This window comes from Sus scrofa, chromosome 1 (genome assembly GCF_054392235.1).
Source record: "Sus scrofa isolate SSC_HxYL_T2T_F1_AM1 chromosome 1, Sscrofa_HxYL_maternal_Yorkshire_Landrace_v2.0, whole genome shotgun sequence".
NCBI classification, from domain to species: domain Eukaryota; kingdom Metazoa; phylum Chordata; class Mammalia; order Artiodactyla; family Suidae; genus Sus; species Sus scrofa.
The window spans coordinates 231,942,739-231,965,748 of record NC_139383.1 but is presented as its reverse complement, the minus strand read 5'-3'; the positions used below and the strand labels follow the sequence as shown (position 1 = coordinate 231,965,748).

The 23,010-nt window shown below is 39.6% G+C and overlaps 1 protein-coding gene across 36 annotated transcripts in view; it reads left to right on the top strand.

The window, feature by feature from the left end:
• Positions 1–23,010, top strand: part of KANK1 (KN motif and ankyrin repeat domains 1) — a 204,038-nt gene that overhangs the window by 93,394 nt on the left and 87,634 nt on the right. For 6 of the 36 annotated variants that reach the window (XM_084987198.1, XM_084987144.1, XM_084987067.1 and 3 more), the window contains one exon: positions 7,860–7,959. The exons of the other annotated variants lie outside the window; for them this stretch is intronic. The gene's annotated coding sequence lies outside the window, so the exon portion shown is untranslated. The remainder of the gene's footprint in view (positions 1–7,859; positions 7,960–23,010) is intronic. 36 annotated transcript variants of the gene reach the window in all.

The window sequence follows — 23,010 nt, the reverse complement described above, 5'->3', positions numbered from 1 at the left end:
AACTATAGAGAGAGTTGAAGTTTACAAGGTGGTCTTTATCTACAGTCTCTACTTCAGGGATAGTGTGGTCATCACCCAGGCTGATTTGGTCAGTCTGTCTTCAAGCCGAGGGGATAAACAGACTTGACAAATTGTTCACAAAAGGTTGTCAGTTTTTAGGGTGTGGTAGTTGAACTACACCTGAGAAGCTACCTAGATGAAGCCAACTCATAAAGTTACTTAAGAGCCTCCACCCCAGTTGATGGTCCAGATTGTCTCCAAGGGAGGTGAGCTAAGCCTGTAGAGAGACTTGAGTGGGGGAAGCCAGTGGTGATAATGCATAATGGATGCATTCATACACGTCGTTTTGATACAGCATTTTCTTGGATGGAAGCATGGGAACTAACACAAGAGCATGCACTCAGACTTCTTGTTAGCTTTCTGAGTCACCGCTGGCCTCCTACTGTCTTTTCTTGCCCAGCTATCCATTGGGACTTGAGCTTTTGAAAGATCGTTGGGAATCTTTATGTTCTGAGAACCCAAAGAGAAGAAAACTTGACCCCTAATCCTTTGAAAAGTTGGTTGATACAATAAAAAAATTTTAAGACTGTCCACACATATAGCAGTTGGCTTGGACTAGAAAGAATTTACCATGTTAAACCGATCATTTGACGTCACTGTGATGCCACAAGTAATTTGGTAATTTAGAAAGTACTTTGATAGGTTTATGGCTTATATGTTACATGGACAAAATGCAGTCTCCTGTGTCAGGTCATGTTAAGTGATGTCCATGCCCCCTTGACTCTGATCAAGATGGGGCTGGAACCAGCAGGCCCCAGCTTTCCTGGGTTTAAGGGTCATTGTAAATTCTTGAGGAATTCCTTAACCTTTTGCTTGCTACCTTAAGTCCTTTTAAAACAGATCCAGTAGACCTTGATCCTGCTACCATATTTTACCTTTTAACCCATTGATCTCCTTTCATCTCCTTTAATGAACATCAGTAAAATACAGGAACATTTATAAATTCCAATAAAGTTAACTCTAAGTAAAGGAGAGGTAGGTCAGAATCTTAGTTTGGAAATGTGGCAAAATTAATTTTCCTTCAACCACTCGTTAGTAAGTATATTATATTTATTTGTTAAAAAATAAACAACTGATGTAATTGTAATGTATACATGTAAGGATAACCTGACCCCCTTGCTGTACAGTGGGAAAATAAAAAAATTAAAAACAACAACAACAACAAAAAAACAACTGCATGTAAATTCTACCACTCTAACATAACACATTTTCATCTTTCCTACATATTTTAGTTGGCATTTTAGTTATGTAATTTATTAGAGATACTACTTTTGAATAAGTTGTTACAGTTTCCATTTATTTACAAAGGCTTTATAATTATAATGATAAATAATATTTAATCACATTAATGTACCATGATCTATAAACCATCTTGCTAAAGTTAAGAAATGAAGATTGTGTGTAATTCTTTGCTACTCTGGACATCATTGCAGTGAAATCTTCTAAATAATCGAAATAATAAGTTATTTCTTTGGGATAAATTCACAAAAATAATGAGGTCAAAATATTGGGATAAATTCACAATAATAATAAACATGTTTTGATTTGGTGAAAGAGTTTGTATTTATCAAAGACTTTTTAGATTTTAAAAATAATACATGATCATCTTAATAAGGGTGATATAGAAGTATATTAAATACAAATTCTCTGTGGCACCTGTCCTTCTCTCCACATGGGCCCTTAAGCCGAGGTGGTATAGAACGAGGAAGGATAATTGTAATGAGTGGAATGATATAGAATTGGTGATGGTGTACTGTGTAGTTTAAAAAAATAAAGTACTGGTTTAGTTGTATGATGTGAAAACTGGAATACAAGCATTTCCTTCTTTGGACAAATGTAGAGGAGGTATTCAGTGTTGGTTTGCTGGAGCAGCTGGTGTGGCAAAGTGCAGTCTCCTGTATCAGGTCATGTTAAGTGATGTCCATGCCCCCTTGACTCTGATCAAGAAGGGACTGGAACCAGCAGGCCCCAGCTTTCCTGAGTTTAAGGGTCATTGAGGAATCCTTGTAGATAAAAGAGGACTTGTGTACTCCAGGCCCTAGAGTGTTGACTAGGCTCAGAAAGCCAGGAAGGCCAGTGGAGACAGTTCAGGGGTGCTAAAGGAAGGGCTTTTGGCTGCATGTCTGTGACCTGAGTATCTATTGGATTTCATCTTCTAGACCCTAAGCAGAACTCAGGTTGGTGGTCTTTCCCACTTTTCTGGGAATTTTGGCTGAGCAAAGGGAAATTAGCTAATACATAAGACCAGTCTTTGCAGAACTATTAATTTCTCCCATGAACCCGTAAAAGAATAATGCAGTGGTATTCTCCCATTTGGTTGTTTCCTTAAATTAATTTGAATTATTTTTCCCTGAAAGATGTCTTTGGTGTCCTGTATGTGCTCACTTTGCTTCTCTGGCCTGAGTATAATTAGGTTACCATATCACTCTGCCTCCCAGTCCTGTCTCCATCCTCACTCCCATAGAAGAGTTTGGCCTGATGTGCACGTGGTTTTTGGCCTTTGGTGATGCTAGGTGTCAGTCCCCAGCATTCCATTTGCTAGTATTGTGCCCAATCTAAGCTTCTTACCTGTAAAAACAATTGGCAAACGAAGTAATCTTTTAGTAAGTCACAGATAGTTGTCTCACTGAATGGAGAGTCCTGCTTTCTGGGCCAGGTTCCTCACTGACTCTGTTTGTAAAACTGGATGTCTAGATTTATCTCCAGGATTCTGCCTCAGACATAGGTGGGGAGAGGTGGAGGCCTCAAGTGATGACTGAAATTTAAATAAAAATTATGAGGCCTATTTCCTCTGTCTGTCAGCCACATCTTAGTATTTGCTCCCTACAAAGAAGCCGAATTCCAAAGAAGCTACCGGGGAATTGTGCTTCCCTTCACTTTTTAATAAAAGAGTGTCTATCTCATTAGATAGGAGTGTGTCTGAAGTTCAGAACCTTGAGTACTAATTCTCTGATCTTTAGATTAGACGATACCATTGTTTATTGTCCCAGGCATTTTTTGATAATTTATTTTTCAGTTATCTTCATCACCTTGACCATCAAATTTTGTATGCACATGCCTGTGCATTGCATATAAAATGCAATGTTTTAAAATAAAATCAGCTTTTATTTGCATAATCATAAACATATTCTCTGTAATGCCTCCCACACCACCCACCCACACTTTCTACCCTCTGTTTTGCTAATTGGAAAATATTAGTTATTTCGTACTTTTGGAAGTTTTGGAGAAAATATAGAACCAGATATCGTGACTCGTAGGAATAGGATTGAGAATATAATTTTTTTTTTTTTTTTTGGCCATGTCTGCAGCATGTGGAAGTTCCTGGGCCAGAGATTGAATTCCCGCCCTAGCCACAACCCGAACCATAGCAGTAGGCAATGCCAGATCCTTAACTTGTTAGGCTACCAGGGAACTCAGAGAATATAATTTTTATAGTCTATATTTTAAAAAAAATAGCTAATTACTAGAGATAAGAAAGGGAATTTTGATACGAAGTCTGAGGTGTCCCAGTGATGAACTCTCTGTTGGCGTCATTATCTCAGCGGCACTGACTGAATTCAGTTCAGTGTAGGCAGGACTTATCAGATAAGCGTGATGTGTGCTAAAGTGGTGAGGAGGTATCCAGCATTGGCCCATGTGTTTCTGGAGGGAAAAGGGAAAGCCTTTGGGATTTCAGTATTGTTGTCTTCATGCCTGTTGCTGTAAGAGTTTCTATTCTGCCTTTGAATAAGACTTTATTTTTTTAAAGAAAACCTGTTATATGAAAAATTTTTATAATTTGGACTACATGGACCACTTATTTAGAAATGGGACAGGCCATAAGACCTGTGGCCAACAAGACCCCGTGGATTTGTCAGCTTGAAAATGAAAAAAGCAGGATCTTCAGTTGAAGAAGCTGCAGGACTTTAACATGATATCCTAAGGATGAATTTAACCTTCATGACATCTTATAAGGCCATACTAGAATGTGAAGAAGACAGTGATTATAAGTGAGAAATATTTCTGAACCCTACTTTTGACCATCAGCTATGCTTCGCATGAGTTAATGAGTGGAAAGGGGAACCCAAGAGTCATACAAGGCAGGAATCGCCATGGCCTGTGACACTTGCCTTCCATATGCTTATGGTTATGTGATCAGGGCCCCAGTAGTGGCATCATACACACAGCAAATGATAGGAATGGGTTTTGCTTGTAGGTACCCAGTCTTTCAGAAAAACATTTATGATGACTTAAATGGGTATGCAGAGTAAAATTAATAATCAGTGGGTGAGGATATTGGGAGAGGGGGAGAGAGCCAGAAGAGGAAATGAGAAGTGAAGATAGAGCATGTATGGTGTCAGGGCTTGTAAAGACACTGGAAATAAGCCACTGATTTAGCTTCATGCTCTCTAGTAGCCAAGGCAAAGAGAGAATTGTGACCAGATCCACAGTTCACAAGGTCTTTAAGATTCAATAAGCTAGTCACTCAGGGAAAGCATAAGTACTCACCACACAGGGACAAAGGGCTGTGCTGTCAACAACATGCTGATTCCAAGTACAGCCCTAACCGTCATTGCTGGAAGCAGAGCAGGGCTTCCATGCTAGACAGGCAAGTAGAGTTTGCTTGTATGCCCCTGCTGTGCTGATGATGCAAAGAATAATACATAGACCATGAACTTTATTTTAGTATCTTTTTCTCTCTTTCTAAAATGTGAAATAAGTGATACTACCAGTGAGATTATAACAGGACAAATATTCCCTGAACTCTACCTTAGAAATGATAGGCCCATGACCACTTATATTTTTCGTCATTCTGGTATAAAAAGGACTGCATTCACTAGATGGCAGTATCAGCAGCCTTTTGGAAAGTTAAATGTGAGCTCATGTCTTTTAAGTACTGAACATGCAGAAAAGTAGGAAAACCATTTAATTGAACATGCAGGATTGTATTTCTATATCTCACATGAAAGAGTGGCTTTTCCATTTCCTCCTCTCCTTTTCTTTGGGACCAGAGAGAAGGCACTGTCCTTAGTAGCTGCACGTATGTCTGGGTGGCACTGAACAGGCACTTTTCACAAGAAACAAATGGACAGTAGTGACTAACAGTGGTCCTGGACCAGCTGAGGGGTAATAGTGAACTGATAAGGTACAAAAATGTGTTTAATAAGTGGGGATAATTTTTAGACCTTCAGTATTTGCTCAGTTATCATTTCTAGCATCAAAGCAATGTAATCTCTCTCGGGAAAAAAGGTGATTTAATTTTTTCCTATTTATGTAAAATTTTTTGCCTATTTCCATCTTTGAAGAGAGACTACATTCTTTTTGAGAGTTTTTTTGTTTGTTTTTTTAGTGAGAAAATTAGATTTATTTTAAAATCTTAATGGTTGAATTTTAGGATTTTTATGATATGTCTTGGGTAGCACTTGAGAGATCTTTAAAAAATGGATCTTTGTCCTATTCCTACTGGCATTTTATTGACGGCAGTGCTGCTGGTGTTGTGAGTAGGGCAGCTCTTCATTGCATGCAGCTTTCCTGTGTGCATCCCTGGCCTTTGTCCACGAAACACAAAAAATGACCCTCAGTCATTGTGACACAAATTCCTATGTGCCTCCTTAAGGCGGCCAAGGAGGGGAGGTAGGTATTACCCTGAGTTGAGAACTGCTGGATTAGAGGTTTTGGTGTAAGTAAAGGAACTTGTGGAATGTATTGGGCATAATCTTTTAAATAAATGTGTATTAATAACTTCATATTTTAAAAAAAATCACAACCCTGTTACTTTAAACTTTTAATTATTTGCATTTATTCATGGGTTGTGATTCTGATTAATTCTACATAAACGTAAGTTTTACATAGTGTAAAATTGTACATATGTAATTTTATGGTATACTTTTTGTATAGCCTCATCCTATACTTTTTCCTGGACTCCTTAACTGTCTTTCTGTTTAACCTACACATCATACAGATAGTTCATTCTCCTCCACCCTGCTTCCCCCTCCCCCTTTTAAAGTTGCAATAGTTTTTTTACATGTGTGACTTTTAGTGTCATTTTCTTGAAAACTATAAAGAGCCTTTTGTTTGCATTTTAAGTGAAACTGTTAATATACAAGTAGTTTGGGGATGAATTGTATGCTTTGCCATTTTAGTCCTTCTGGCATCATATTTTCTTCCTTTTTGCTAGACTTCCCTTTTTCCCTCCCTTAACCATTTCATTGGGTGGGAGGAGCCTATGTTCTCTAACCTTTACTGATTCTACCCGCCCCTGAGTTATGATTTGTGGACCCACATGCTATTCATTTTTCTGTCTGTCTGTCTGTCTGTCTTTTTAGCACCACAACCATGGCATATGGAAGTTTCCCAGGCTTGGGTTCAAATCAGAACTGCAGCTGCTGGCCTGCGCCACAGCCACAGCAATGCCAGATCCCAGCCGCCAGGTCTTCGATCTATACTGCAGCTCACAGCTCCTTAACCCACTGAGTGGGGCCAGGGATCGAACCTGCATCCTCATGGATGCTAGTCTGGTTCGTTAACCACTGAGCCACGACTGGAACTCCTGCAATTCATTTCTAAATTGTGCTAGGTGAGAAGAAAAGGAGTCATTTTGTTTCTTTCTCTTTTTCTTTTTTTCGTCAACTACACTAAGAAATCCACTTGATCTTAAGTTATGGACTCTAGGATTCCTGTTTGTCCTCTTGGTATGGAGCACAGGGCCAGTCCATAGTGTATCCTCTTGGTAAAGATTTGGTTAGTGTTTGTGTTCCCAGTTTACTTTCCCTGGTTGGTCTCTGCATCAGTACAATTAACATCAGCTTCTGTATATAGGTTGGGTCACCATGAAGTATGTCTAAGACATTAGGAGCATATGTTATGTCTTCCCTTTGATGTCTAAAGATAGAAGAGGGGATCCCAAGTGGCATCTGATCCAACAAAAGATTCATGGGTGATGAAAGATAGAAGAGGGACAACAGGTGCTGAATCCAGGTGGAAGGATGCTGGACTACTTCTGGTCCTTGTGTGCCAAAGTCCAGAGGTGATGCCACCTGATGACATATGCTCTGCACCTGAGTCAGTGGCATTTGCCCACCCAGACAAGTCTCTTAAGCCACAAAAGCCTAAAGGAAGTCTCCCCTATTAAGGACCAGCTGGGACTTTTCTGCACCCATCCAGCATCAGCCTGGAAACATACCCCTTACTGAAGCTCAATTAAGAAATGCTATTTAATGATAAAGGATATCAATCAACAAGATGGAATTTTAACTTTTAGGTAATCTTGAGAACTTATTTGGGTTACTAGGATTTTAACTTTGGTCTAATACCTAGAACTACTTTGTTATAAGATGTGTATCCATAAGGCCTACAGAGAAGCTATTTTGGTAATCACTTCAGTGACTCCTCAGAGGCTAGTTATAGTCTGGAGCAACTGGATTGAAGATGGCAGGTTTTGTGCTGGTTGTTAAGAGTAGACATTTGAGAACCTGATTAAGTTGCTATCAAATTGTGTAACTCAGGTCTTTATTTTAATGTACAAAACCTTTATTTTGCTTGCTATTTCTCTGAACTGTCATTTAACCTAAAAGTTGCTTGGCTCCATACCCTCTAAAGAAATATTTGATTATATTCAGTTGATACCTGCTAAATTTCACCAGTGAATTTCTGAATACTTCCTATCATCATTCATCTATCCAAACATCCACTCAAGCTTTATTAGGTCCCTAGGTAAGATACTCTATCACTTAAGATAGCATTTATACTACAGGACCCCAAATCTCAGTGGTTTTCAAAACAAGGATTGATTTCTCAGTTGTTCTACATGTCCCTTGTAGGTCAGCTGTAGCTCTGCTCTGTGTTGACCTTCACCTTTTAATGCAACAGCCTGTCTGCATCATTGCTACTTCTCAGAGCAAAAGAGGATAAGAGAGAAAGGTAAAATTCTGTGCTATCTCTTCAGTCTTCCTTCTGGAAGTGATATGTTGTCATTGCCCAAACCAAATTCTATGGCCACACTTGAGTTTAGCATGGGACGTGGTCTGTAACTCCCTCTTAGGAAAGGGAGGGAAATTTTGGTAAGCAGTAATATAATCTACCACCTGCCTAAAAATACAGTTCCTACCTTAGAAGATCTTAATATTCTGAGGGAGAGTAGTTCTTTTGTACTTTTTCAAAATATAGTATTATAAATGAATAGTGGGTCAGTCAGGTGTTGTTTTTTTTTTTTCATTCTTGTGCAGAATATACTATAATGACTAATAAAGTATGATAAAGAGTTGATGATATCTTTGAGCTATATTTAAAGTTATTTTACTGTGGCCCAACATCATTTTCACTGGCTTTATTTAACAATGTGTATTCAACAACTGCCACTTGTTGGCCTTGTGCTAAACATTTATATTTCAAAACCAGACATGTCTTTTGTTTTCAAAAGGAAAATGGGATCAGTTGGAGGAAAAGAAAAAGGAATGAAGGATTGCAAATATTCTGGTTTTCCTTTCTTACTGACTTTTTTTTAAAAACAGCAGCTCTTCCTTACCCGAGTATATCTCTGACTTTTGCTCTTGGCCGGAAGCCCGCCTGGCAGGAAGAGCCCAGTAGTATCACCTTTACAGCTACTTGATGGTGATAAGGAGCCAGCTACTCTTCTTTTATCTGGCTGTGGGAGGAGGCATTTGCAAAATGGGCTGGTAGGAGAAATTGCTTTCCGGGCTGAATTTTTCCCACCGTCAATTTAGGCAGATAGGGTGACGCTCCGCACCTATCTTCTTTGGCAGAAACCCAGATCAGTGGGCCAGTTCCTGACACACACCTATACCCACTTTGAATTTCTTGTTTTGTTTTCCTCTTTCCTGCTCAGGTTTCTCTCAAGAGTAGGCTCCACTTAAGGCTTATCACTTTTGTCAAAAAGAAAACGCATATTTATAGACCGAACTATCTTACAGAAAGAGGGTGTGGGCAGACTGGAGGAAGAAATGAATCCTTGGTTGTTGTCAGTCAACACATTTGTGGAACCACCCTCTGGATGGTGGGCAGTTACCAAAGAAATACCTTTGGTCCACCTGCTTCCTTTTATCCACCCTGCACACAAGACTTCATCCTGAAGATTATTGCTGCTAATACTACCGGTAGAGTTTAGCTTCCTTTGGATTAAGAACAATATTTCCAAGAATAAATTAGATCTAGACCCCATGTGGTGAAAAGCTGGCATTCATTGACAAAGATAGAGTGTTCGCAGTTCCAAATTACATTTTTAATGCAAGAAAGGAATATTGTCTCATTGTCAGAATATTTATGAGGACATAATTTAAAAAATCTTTTATCATAATTGATTCACAAAGTACATAATTTTAAAGCAAATACTGCAGTTTTTAAAAAACATGTTCACTCTTAGATACCTAATTGACTTATTCACATCCATGAAATAATTTTTTAAATGAGTAAGAGAGTTTGCTCAATTTTTAAAAAATCTCCAACCATAACACTCACATTTGTCACCTGGGAAGAGATGCTTTGATTCCATAGCAAAGCTTGTGCATGCTGGGTGGGGAGGAACTTTTCTCTTCTGGCTCCTAATATCTCCTGCCTGTCCCAAGGCAAAACTGGCTCCACCCTATTATCCCAAGTGCAATCTGCTGCTTCTAGTAGTTTGAACAAACTTACCTGCAACCTTAAAACAGGATTAACTTGCTGGAAGAGAAAAGTAGGGAATTAATGGCTAAACTTTGCTTATTTGGATACCTTGAGGATTAAGAAAATGTTTTTAAATGGAGATTTAACATTTTCTAAACTTATATTCTATCTGTTGATGAAAATCCACAGCACCCTTAGGAGAAAACACTACATGCTGAAACTAAGCACAAGCCACTCTGTTTTTTGTTTTTTTGTTTTTTTTTTTTTTTTTCTTTTTAAATCCATATGGATTTCTTTGTTAGATATATTTTTTTTCTAAATATATGGCCAATTATGATAGCAAAACTTGTTGAAGTCTTTGTTTTACTTACTGATTTTAATTTTTTTTTTTTTTTTTTTTTGTCATTTTAGGGCTGCACCCATGGCATGTGGAGGTTCCCAAGCTAGGGGTCCAATTGGAGCTATAGCTGCTGGCCTATGCCACAGCCACAGCAACTGGGGATCCTGAGCCAAGTCTACAATCTACACCATAGCTCACAGCAACGCTGGATCTTTAACCCACCACTGAGCAAGGCCAGGGTTGGAACCTGTGTCCTCATGGATACTAGTTGGGTTTGTTAACCACTGAGCCACCATGGGAACTCCCTACTTACTGATTTTAAAGGTTACTTTTTCATCTTATATATTTCCATATGTATATAAATCTGTTTTCATCTATCTCCTCTCAACCGTTGACCTATTTGTCTAATTCTGCACCAACTCTAGTAAAAACCACTCTTTTTAAAGAAGCACAGGATAGGAGTTCCTGTCGTGGCGCAGTGGAAACAAATCTGACTAGGAACTATGAGGTTGCGGATTCGATCCCTGGCCTCTCTCAGTGGGTTAAGGATCCGGCTTTGCTGTGAGCTGTGGTGTAGGTCTAAGACTCAGCTCAGATCCTGCGTTGCTGTGGCTGTGGTATAGGTCGGCAGCTACAGCTCCAATTTGACCCCTAGCCTGGGAACCTCCATATGCTGCTGGTGTGGCCCTAAAAAGACAAAAGACAAAAAAACTAAAAAAAATGAAGCACATAGGTTATTTAAAAGCCCCCTCATAGGGCAGAATCTTCTGTTCTTTCTTCAGAAACCATACTTGTCTTAAAGGAGTAAGAGAGATTGCAGGGCTTGGGGTAGGTATCTTGTAGGCTCAAGAATGTGTTACTTTTCAAGCTGTACAGTACTTAGAGATATCTCAATGTTTAATCTTTACCTAGTTGAGTGGAAAGTGAGGCAGGAAAGAACAGGTAGAATGAAACCAAAGCTGTGGCTTCAAAGTGAACTGGTATCCTAGCAACTTCTTCCTCCGGATAGATGCTATAGGTAATTTACCCTTTGCATAGCATCAGATTTGGGTTGGTCCAGTTGCTTTAACCTTTGAAAATGTGTAAATATTTACACAGAGAAAACCTGACATAAGATCAGAAGAGCTAAATATGCTATTCTTTTTAGAATTGCATGATATATAATCATAAAAGCTTTCTAGCTCTATAATCATAATATCTTTCTAGCATTCAGCTAGGGATAGAGTAAATAAAGATATTTGGTGATCCACATGTAATTTTGCCTTCAAATTGTTAGGTGCATACAGATTACAGAACACAGATTTCCTCAAGTTAGCATTACTGTAATTTTCAGGGGGGTTATATATAATATATTCCCATATAAAAATGTTAAAGTTAATTAAAATATTAGTAATTTTCTGCGATTTAAAAATACTTTAAAATCTAGATTTTCCTCAGGTGGAAGTGTTGCTTCAAGTTTATTTAACTAGTTTAAATTCTTTTGTTACATTCTCAGTTGTCTAGTTCAGGTCGAGGCAAGCCACAAGACTTTGTTCAGCCACTGGTATCTTCTGAAATGCTCTTATTCCATGTTACTCAGTGTAATTAACCACATCCTTTTCTTTCCCACCCTTCCTTGGAATGGGACATTAACGCTTTAACAACCCATCACCTAAAACCTAATTTCATAGGTCAATATGAGAAATTGGTAATACTTTGTAAGAAAAGGGGAAAAAATTTTAATTTTGAAAATGTTGGGATAGAGTACAATCAGCAATATAAAGTTTGAAGGAATAAAAAGTGGTATTTCCATTTTCAGTGACTTCAGACAGCTTCAGTTGCCTAAAGTTGACTTCAGTTGACAGTTTTACTCTTGACCTGAATATAAGGTACCAGTTTGTTGATTGAATTGATCTTATTCCAAATTGGAAAGTGGTAATCATTTGATTTATCAGGGTTAATATTCTTAGGTCAAATTCTCTGATTTGTTTTCTTCCTTTGGGCCTATCTAAATTTTCATTTAAGGACTGAAATGTTTTCAGAATGCTCACTACCAGAAATCAAAGTTATTTAATTGCCTTTCCTTGGTTTTCAGGCTCCTTATCTAAAATCCATGTTTACCCTTTGGGGAAACTGATGTATTTAGCTAAGAATTTTACTTTGGGGCCTTACCTGGTAAGAGTAATTGAACAGTTAATGGCTACCAGGTAATATGTTAGCAGGCTGAATGGATATTAAGTGTGATCAAAGGTAAATTAATAATTTTGAACCATTTATATTAGCTCTGCCAAAATCAGATCATTATATGTGAGTTTTATGAAGTAGTGACTGTAGTCAAACCAGTATTGAGAAAAGCCCTCATTTGTGCTTGAGTCAGGGTTGAGTGCCATACTGACCTGATAAGTATGGAGATTCTTAAGCCAACACATCAAAAAAGAATATCAGTCCACACAGGGGCTTTTTTAGGCATGTGGTCCATTATTGGGGAAAAAAAAAAAGAGAGAGAGAGAAGTCTCAAAGCCTTAAGCCCAAATCAGTTCATGCTGGTGAATCTACGCTATTCTTAAATCTTCACGGAACCTGGGATGAAAATCTGGAACTCCATGATAATCTATTGCTTCCTTTCCCACTGACATCCTCCAGCCAGTGTTGATTTCCTCTTTACATTTCTTTCTTTACGAGCATGGATTGCCTTCTCCGTGTTAGCAGAGACTAACACAAGTATAGCTCAAATCCCGCTTTCCAGACCTGCCTGCTCACTCTCCGACCTATTGTGGCGTCTTGCTGTTGACCCTAACATGCAGGCTGTACCCTTGGCAGCAGAGAGGATACAGCTCAGGTGGAGGGATGAAGGAACCCAAATGCTGTGCAGATCTCTTTGACTTGTCTGGGGACCTCTGGTGTTGCTTAAGCCTCTTGTGGAAAGAGATAGAGAACAAGAATACGAGAACAAATTCCCAAAAATGCCTTAGGAAACCTATGATGAGAATAAATGACAAGCTCTCTCGGATAAGACAGGCAAATTACAGCTAAAAACTGTTGGGTTCATTTGCTTTTTGAACATTCCAAAGCTCCTGCAGCCAGTGTTGGAGCTTCTTAACTGTTTGGAGGGAGAGTCTGCAAGAGAAGATTAGAAAGATTTCTGGAAGAGGTTTTCCAGGTGGTTTTATCTTTTCCCAGTCATGCATAGCATCCATGGAATCATCTTAGCACATGTAACAGGGCTTTGCACAATGCTGTACCCAGTAAAAAGTAGCCTAATTTATTGATTGTTCCCCCTCACCAGAAGGGAAACGTGAACAGACTTGTTAACAACTTGCCTCTTTAGTTCTAAGGAGCACAGGGATTACCATATTGGATTAGGTTAGTGTGTCTAAACCTTGGCTGTACATCATTAGAATCTTCTAATGTTTGTTTTTTAAATACACTTGACTGGGTCTTACCCCAGACCTATAGAATCACTGTCTCCTGAATGGGGAGCTAGACTAGGTCCCCAGATGCTTGCTGTCCAGGAGCTTATACATAGCCCAGAATGCAGAGGGGTAGACTTCCATTTACCACATGGTGTTATAAATGCTTCTGCTTGTGTGCAAGTCTCTACTAACATCCCCTGTGTGCTTGGTGCTGTGTGTACGAGTTCACGTTATAGCATCAACTTGCATGGTGTGTTTTGTAGTCTCTCTTGCAGATAAGGAAACCTCGGGGAGATTAAATTAGCTGACCAAAGTCCCACACCAATTAGTGCTGGAGCTGAGAATTAAACTCAGGACTCCTAGCCTCAAAGCCCTGTGTCTGAGAGTTTAGCAGACCCCAGGGGCTCTTCATGATTACTTAAGCTCTGTCACTTACACATTTGAGCAAACCAAGTGTAAATCCATGTTCCCATGGAGTCTATCAGCCTTTTTTTTTTTTTTTTTACTGTCATGAAATTATTTGTCCAAAACCCATTTCCCCCAATTAAAAAAAAAATTATTACTGTTGATTTACAATGTTCTGTCAATTTCAGAACAGCAAAGTGACCCAGTCACACTTTCTTTTTCTCACATTATCCTCCATCATGTTCCACCACAAGTGGCTAGATACAGTTCCTTGTCCTATACAGCAGAATCTCATTGCTTATCCACTCCAAATGCAGTTGTTTGCATCTACCCACCCCAAACTCCCAGCCCATCCCTCTCCCTAGCCCTCGCCCTCCCCCTTGGCAACCACAAGTCTGTTCTCCATGTCCTCGAGGTTTTTTTTGTTGTTGTTTTTTTTAATATATGGTTCATTTGTGCCATATATTAGTTTCCAGATATAAGTGATATCATATGCTATTTGTCTTTTTCTTTCTGACTTACTTCACTTAGTATGAGAAGTAAGTTCCTAGTTTGAGTTTTTTTGAATAGTTAGTTTTGGACAGTAACATCTTAGTGGTAAAAACCTCTCCTCCTACTCATCCTCATTATGCAGCTATACAATTCTATATAAAATTTCATGTTTTGAATCATCATGTAGATTGAAGTACTGATTTCCTTAATAGTTCTTTGACTTAAGAAAAAAAAAATATTTTTATAAAAAGCTAAGTGGTTTGCCCAAGTACAAATGCTTATTTTTTCATAGATTCTTGTTGACAGAGCTCAGACTGTGTAACGGGCGTCTTTGGGCTTCTGTACTGCTCTACATCCTTGGTGGCCTGTACATAAGCTGCTTATTAGGAAAGGGAGAGAGAGAATGCAAATCCTGCATGATGTTCAGAGAAATGCTGAATCATGATATTCAAAATTGAAATTTTCTCATTTTCCTTTTTAAAAATATGTATGAAGTGTTTTTCATTAAAATCATTTTCATCCCTTCCTTAAGCTTACAGATTGAGCTTTTTTTTTTTTTTTTTTTTTTTTTTTGTCTTTTTGCCATTTCTTGGGCCACTCCCACAGCATGTGGATGTTCCCAGGCTAGGGGTCGAATTGGAGCTGTAGCTGCTGGCCTACGCCAGAGCCACAGCAATGCAGGATCCGAGTCATGTCTGCAACCTACACCACAGCTCACGGCAACGCCAGATCCTTAACCCACTGAGCAAGGGCAGGGATCAAACCTGCAACCTCATGGTTCCTAGTCAGATTCGTTAACCACTGAGCCACGATGGGAACTCCGAGCATATTTTTTATGACACAGTTTGCTTCTAGAGCTTTTGTGTCTTGGCACTTTACAAGGGATGGAAAGAAGAAGGGAATAAGGGAGTAGTCTGATATGGGTCAATAGACAAGTTCGAGAAATCTGATGAAGTTAATTTGGAATTGATGACTTGTGTTTTCAGTTTCTATGAAAGAGTTCCCTTTGAGCAAAAAAAAAGCCGTGTACCTCATCACTTCATGCCCCTCTCCAGCTCTATGATGGGGCACCACTGTAGGTATGGTGAAAGGCTTCAAGGATAAATAAGGCTTGGGTCCTGCCCCAGAAGAAGCTTAAAATCCAGTGGGAGCAAATGATAAATGCATAAATGATTACTTAAATTTCAAATGAATTGAGAAAGCTGCATACTTGGAGAGCTGCATAGAAGTATCCTAAAAAGTGCACTCAACAATGAACTAGTATCTATTGTAAAAATGCAGCTTAAAAGAACAACACAAAACTTTCTCACTAAACCACCAAAGAGAACCTGTCTCTAAGTAGAAGGTGACCCAGATAGACTTTAGTTTAAAGCTTATGTCTTGACATGGACTTTCTTTATGTCCTTTAGCCAGCTATTTAACTATTTTGTTCCTTAATTATAAATTATAAAATAGCAATGCAACCTACCATAAATGTCAAAGAAATTGGCATTTGTAAGATAATCTGTGGTCTAAAAGGTACTTCAAAGTGTATTCAGCAATTAGGACTGTTAATACTAGGACAGACCCCATAAGCCTACAGGGGTGTTTCTTCTTCAGTAACAAATTCCTACAGATTAGTAATTAGAGGCAGATTTCCTCAAGAAGGAACTAGACCACTACTGTGTGAGAAAGATTTGTTAAGACATATTTTTAGTACATTTTCCCAAGTTTTTATCAAGTAGGGCCCCCAGATAAGAACCAGTAAGTATTTAGCTGTAAGCCAAAGTTTGAGAATAGGAAACATTTAAATCTTTAAGAACCTGAGTCCAACAAAAATGCTGGCTGACAGCCTGACTGAGGTAAAATAAACCTTATATCCAAGTTTCCCAGAAAAAAAAATGTTTATTTTGGGGAAAATCTCAGGCCTCCATGTTTTTGTTTATCTTTTCTCTTTTCATCCTCAGGAAACATGTGTTCAGTCTTCTGATTAGTTACCCATTGTTAAATGTTCTATATTCCTATATACCTGCTTCTGTACAGAATGTGGACAAAAGATTAAAACTCAAAATTGTTTAATCACTTTTAAAAAATGAATATTTTAGACAGGTCTCTACCTTTCCCTGATTTGTTAACCAAAATAGCTCCTGTAGAAATATTCTGAAATAGAGTGAAATAGAGTTACTCAAACAAGTATGTGGAATAAAAAGGATGGTAAGTTTCAGGCCTATTCTGTCAAACATGGACCAAAACTTTAAAATGATCAGTCTCAGAGTTCCCATTGCAGCTCAGCAGATTTAGGACCCGACATTGTCTCTGTGAAAATGCAGATTAGATCCCTGGCCTCTCTCAGTGGATGAAGAATCTGGCACATTAGGCATAGGTCATTGATATGGGCTCAGATCCGGTGTTGCTGTGGCTGTGGCATAGACCCCTGGCCTGGGAACTTCCCTGTGCCATAGGTGCAGCCCCGAAAAGAAGAAGATAAAAGATCAGTCTCCTGTGGTGGTTGGCTTGGGGGACACTGTATATTTGGAGACTCAAGAGTTTGGCCCTCTTTCTCGACTGCTCCTCTCTCCCATCACTCAGTTCAATTGCCCCAAATTATTATTTTCATCTCAGGCCTCTTAGGCTTATCCTTAAATTGCTTTAGAAACTTCCCTACATCTCATTCAACTTTCTGGACCACCCCTTTGGTTTCTTGTGTTCTCTATGTGTACACCTATGCTCTCTATGTATTGTTTCCCAGTGCCTTCTCTTTCCAACATATTCCTTCTGTTCAATGTAGCCATCTTTGTCTTTATTCATTCTTACTTATTTGATTTATTCTCTCTTTAGAGTCCATTCCTTATTCCCAGCCAAAATGTGGGGTGGGCAATAGAGAATCATTAACCACTGCCATCCTTAAATATCTAAAATCATGAAATGTGAGAGACAGATTGTGCCTCAAATCATCCTATCCTGCTCCTCATATTATGGGCAAGTCCAGAATCACATGATCAATGAGGACAGAGCCTGGATAAACTCAAGTCTCCCTTCCCTCTTGTTTCCCCTCCTCCACATTGTCCCTTTAGAATACCCAGGACCACACAGGTTGGAAATGGAAGCCTTCATCTCTGACCCCCAAATTCTTACTCCTAGCCTGATACCTTCTCTCCTCTCCCTGTTCTAATGTGTGCCCTGGGAAGCACTGCCTATTGATCTCTGTTAATAAGCTTGACAGGCAGATGCCAGGATATTGCAAGAGATCTAGACATTGGTCTCTCTGCCAAAGATGCTCTTTCGTGATGGCCAAGTTCTTTTTGCCAGTAATGAACACTCCCATTTTTTTTCTTCCTTTTTTTTTTCTTTGTTAGAGTAGATTTACAATGTTGTGCCAATTTCTGCTATACAGCAAAGTGACTCAGTCATATATATGTATATGTGCTATGTAAATATATAGCATTCTTTTTTTCATATTATTTTCCATTATGATCTATCCCAGGAGATGGGATATATTTCCCTGTATTATTCAGTAGGATGTTTTGTTTATCCATTCTAAATGTAATAGTTTGCATCTGCCAACCCCAAGCTTCCAGTCCATCCCTGTCCCCTCCCCCAACTCCCCCTTGGCAACCACATATCTATTCTCTATGTCTGTGAGTCTATTTCTGTTTTGAAGATAGGTTCATTTGTGCCATATTTTAGAGTTCTTATATAAGTGATATTGTATAGTGATTGTCTTTCTCTTTCTGATGTACTTCACTTAGTATGAGAATCCCTAGTTGTACCTGTGCTGCTGCCTTTCATTCTTTTTCATGACTAATTTTCCGTTGTGTATATGTACCACATCTTAATCCATTCATCTGTCAATGGACATTTAGGAATAACCTTCCCATTTTGAAGTTCCCCTATTCTGTCCTGTTTGAATCCCTTGTGAAGTTGCCCCCTATAATCTTCCTTCAATCTGTTGCTGTAAAAACATGTCATTTCAGCTAGTATCTTGGTTTTGTTGTAGGTGCGATTTAAGGAGACCAAGGGTGGTTGTATGGGACCTGTCTACTTGTTTAAGCATAAGCACATTATGGACTAGAGGAGGAATTTGTCTTTTCTCCCCTTTCTGTTTTTAGCTTTTGGTGGCAGCCCTCAGGAATTTAGGGCTGAGTAGGATTGGGGCCAAAGTTAGAGGTTTTTATTTACTTAATAAGGATTTATCATGTCCTTGACTTAAGCACATCTCTCTGCTAAATGAAAATTATATTAAAAATAAAAATCACAAGATCTGACTAACGGAGCATTTAGAATATTTATGTCAAGTATAGTAAGTGTGGAGTTCCCATTGTGTCTCAGTGGTAATGAACCTGACTAGTATCCATGAGGACACAGGTTCAATCCCTGGCCTAGCTCAGTGGGTTAAGGATCTAGCATTGCCATGAGCAGTGGTGTGGGTCACAGATACGGCTCAGACCTGGCGTTGCTGTGGCTGTGGCGTAAGCTGGCAGTTGCAGCTCTGATTTGACTCCTAGCCTGGAAACTTCCATATGCTGCAGGTGCAGCCCTAAAAAGCAAAAAAAAAAAAAGGGGGGGGGGAGGTAATAAGTATAATTTTTACTGGCACAGGTATTTTTTGGTTTTTTTGGGGGGGGAGGGTTTGGCTTTTAGGGCTGCACCTGTGGTATATGGAGGTTCCCAGGCTAGGGATCAAATTGGAGCTACAACCACTGGCCTACACCACAGCCACAGCAGCCACAGCCATAGCAACACCATCTCTTTGCTACCTCTGCTCTTGGTAACCCACTTAACCTGCTGAGCGAGGCCAGGGATTGAACCTGCATTCTTATGGATACTAGTCAGATTCGTTTCCTCTAAACCACAACGGGAACTCCTAGTTGTTGTTTTTTAATAGTATATGAAACACTTTTAAAATACAGTTTCTTGTTCTACTTCCTGAATAATTCTAGAGAAACCATTTTCTGCATTTTGTCAATAAGGAATTGAAGCTGAGAAAGGTTCTGTCCTGGCTCTTGAAGCCAGAAAAACAGGTGCAGAGAGACTTAGCCCCAGGCCCAGCCCACTGGTCCAGACCTGCTCCTGGCTTCAGAATCCTGGATGCCCTCCCTGTGTCTCCATGTGCTTTCATTCCCTGCAGTTGGTTACCTGCTGGATCCCTGTATGGCTTTTTGAACTTTGGTTTCTATCCTGCCCTCTTCCTGGGTTTTTTTATTCTCAGCTCCAGACTTAGTAATTCCTGGGATGGGCTTCACAGTGGCTGAGGGTTCTTGTATTTCTGTTCCCCAGTGCTCATATTTTTATGCACTAACATATTTTAAATTGGGATGCAGTTGCCTTTGAGAGTCACTTCTTTCTGAGAGTTTGCCTCTGCCAGTCACGGGGGCACTACCAAGCTGAGACCAAGCATGAGTCCCTGCCTGAAGGCGTTTAGACCACACTGGTGGTGGGAATTCAAGATGCAACCCACCCAAGTTCTGGCCTGTGGTTCATATCCTCAGGAGTGGCCTTCTTGGCTCCACCCACTTCCAGCGTCTCATTGCCATCTCTTTCTGTGTGGCAGCCTCATCTCTGTGGCTTTTTGGTGCCTCAGCTTCATGGTGGGCTCCTCTTTTCACCTTCTCACTTTAGTACTTTTGATTTCATAGTGGGTGACATAAAATATTGTCCATCCTGTGATGGTGACATCTCAGATTTGATGAAATGTGGCCTTATGTGGTGAGAGTAGCTTTGGATGGCTGTTGGTATTGCCTTATTTTCTGACTTCCAAGGAATGAGTGGGTGTTGCTTGCTCACCTATTAAAAGATAATAGCCACAGTGTATCACCAGTTGCTTTCCCTTTCCCCACCCTTCCTGACAACTGCCAAATTTGGTTGCACGCATGCAACAGAAATACAATGTTAATAAATATTTCTACATGTAATAGAGAAACAAGCTGTAAAAAGTCAGTGACCATTTGCTTAGATGAGTTGCTAGGAAAAGCAATGACATTTTCTGATTCAGTAACTTAACTATCCTTGTGCCTTCTATAAGGCACATCATACACAAACAAATTATAAACATCCAAACACATAGTCTGAGGGGAAATGCATTGGTCTGTGAAGGAAATATAAATAACAAATGCTACCCGATTCTTTTCCCTTCTCCTAGTGAAGGTTGGGTACAGTACTACTCTATTCTCACTCAGCTACAGTGTTTCAGAGCTGCAATCTATAGTGCAAATGTGTTGAATACACCATACCTTCTATTCCTATATAGAGAGAATGGGTGTAACAAAGTGGAGGGAACTGGGCTAAGGGATTCACAAGGCCTATGTTGAGGGAGAGGAAAGTGCAGTAAACTGCAGACAATAATAATAACTTACTTCCTGCCCTCAATATCTCAGACCCTGTGCTAAACAGTATAGTAGCTCATCTCTCAGTGGAATACTAGTGTCTATTTTAAGAACAGTGGGGATATTGATAGGAAAAAAGGTAATTAATCAAAAGCATAGATGAGGTTTAGGTGGAAGATGAATAAGTGACGTGAAAGAGGTTGCAGAAGCTTAGTCAAACCTGATTAGTGGAGGATTTCTGAACAAAAAGGCAGGGTCACAGTATGACTGGCTGGTGGAAAAGAAGTCTTGGTATAAGCGGTTCAAGGAGGATATATAACTGTTATTGCTAGTTTCTGTTCAGGGTTAACATCACCTACACACCGCAAATATTTTCTAACTTTACTCTTGAGACAAAGGGCTTGAATTCACAAGTTGAGTTTAAAACTGGTTAAATATACAGTTCAGTCTCTGCTTAGCAAACAGAAATATCTATCAAAGTTATGCAGCCTACGCGATGCTTTATGGCCTCTTTAGCACCCCAGAATTTATGGGGCTTCCCCCTGAGTAGTCTTACCGTGACAGTCCCATGGTTCCCAAGGTGGTCCACCCCCAGATTCAAGATCCTTTGCTATCCCCCAGAGGACCTTCACCTGTACCTTTGAGCTCAGCCGTCCCACGATGCTAGGCTCTGTATCTGTCCCTTCTGGTCCCTCACTGCTAATACACTTACATGATGCAAAGATTCCCAAGATGTCTCCTTGCTCTCACATTCCCCCTGCACTCACCAAGTCATTTTCCTCCCATCAGCCAGAATAGTAATTCCCAGGAACTAACCCTATTCTGTGGCTTTGGAGCTCAGGTGACTTCAGTGACTCTCACTGCTTTCAAAATAAAATCCAAACTCCTTAGCTTAACATACAAAGCCCTTGCATATTTGCTTTCCTGCAACTCCCTCAAACACACCCCATCCTGTGGCATCTTCTTGCTCTTGTATCTGCTGTATGTCTTCTTGGAAGACTACCCATCCTCCCCTTCAGGACCAACTTACTCATCTGTAAAACTCACCTCAAGAGTGATGTCCTCTGAAAACCCTTGCCTATATCCCATTTTGGGTTATCTGCTGTTCCTTTATGTTTCCGTGCCTCTCAGCTCACATAATAAGATAAGTCTTTAATACACAGTTAAATAAGAGTGTGTTACATTAACTTTCCTCCATCAAAGAAAGTTTTATGTGTTCAAAGGCTATGTCATTGATCCCTGTCTCCCTAGGACCAGTACCTTAATAGTCACTTGATAAAGATTTAAATGAAAAGGAGGGGACATGTGGCCCTCAATTTAGGATGACTAGTTAGTCATTGGTCCAGCCTTAGCAAGTAGCATTGAACTTCTGTTGAAGTCATGTTTCCCTTTAACATCAGATAGCAGCCAGCTTTTCTAGATTTTCTTGGCCAAAAATATTACTGAAATTCCATAGTCCAAGACTTTGATCTCTGGGAAGATACACTCACAGCATGTAATTATTTGTCTGGATAACCATGCCTTCCCTGGGGGTTCTAAGAGAATCAGTGGTTAAAGGAATCAGTGGTTTGGCAATTGTATTGTTAATCTCAAAAGGAAAGTTGAATGGGAAATATTTTAAAACTGGTTAGAGAAGATAATTATTGGGATCATGGAGAAGATAATTACTTGCTACATGTACTATAACTGGTACAGATGGGGTTTCATGTAAAATAAAGCAGCTTGGGTTTTTGTTGTTGTTTTACAACTTTTATTTTCACATGCAGGTTTGGCAACCTTTAGGGCACAAAACAAATCCTTCCTTTTTTTTTTTCTTTTTTTCCTTTTTAGGGCCACACCCATGGCATATGGAAGTTCCCAGGCTAGGGATCGAATCAGAGCTACAGCTGTCAGCCTACACCACAGCCACAGCAATGTGGGATCCAAGCCACATCTGCGACCTATACCACAACTCACGGCAACGCCAGATCCTCAACCCACTGAGCGAGGGCAGGGATTGAACCCGCATCCTCAAGGATCCTTGTTGGGTTTGTTAACTGCTGAGCCACAAAGGGAACTCACAAATCCTTCCATTTTGGATGGGGCTTTTAATAATTCTGTAGCTGCCAAAGCAAACAGGCTGAGGCAAAATGGGCTTTTCCCTCCACATATTATGAGCTTCTATACCATTTTCTGCCCAATTTTAACTTCTCTAAGAAAGTTAAAAAATATTAATTTCTCATGACCCATAAGAAAAATTAGGGAATGAAAGATTTCATGGATAGTAATAAGTAATAAGAGTTATAATGCTATTTTTCCTGCCATTCAGGTTACTACCAATAATTCCACTCTTATGAGACTCCTAATTAATGAATTCTCTTTACCCATAATGCAAAATCCATATGGCTGAACCTGGTCTAAGAGCCCTCAGGAATTCATTCCA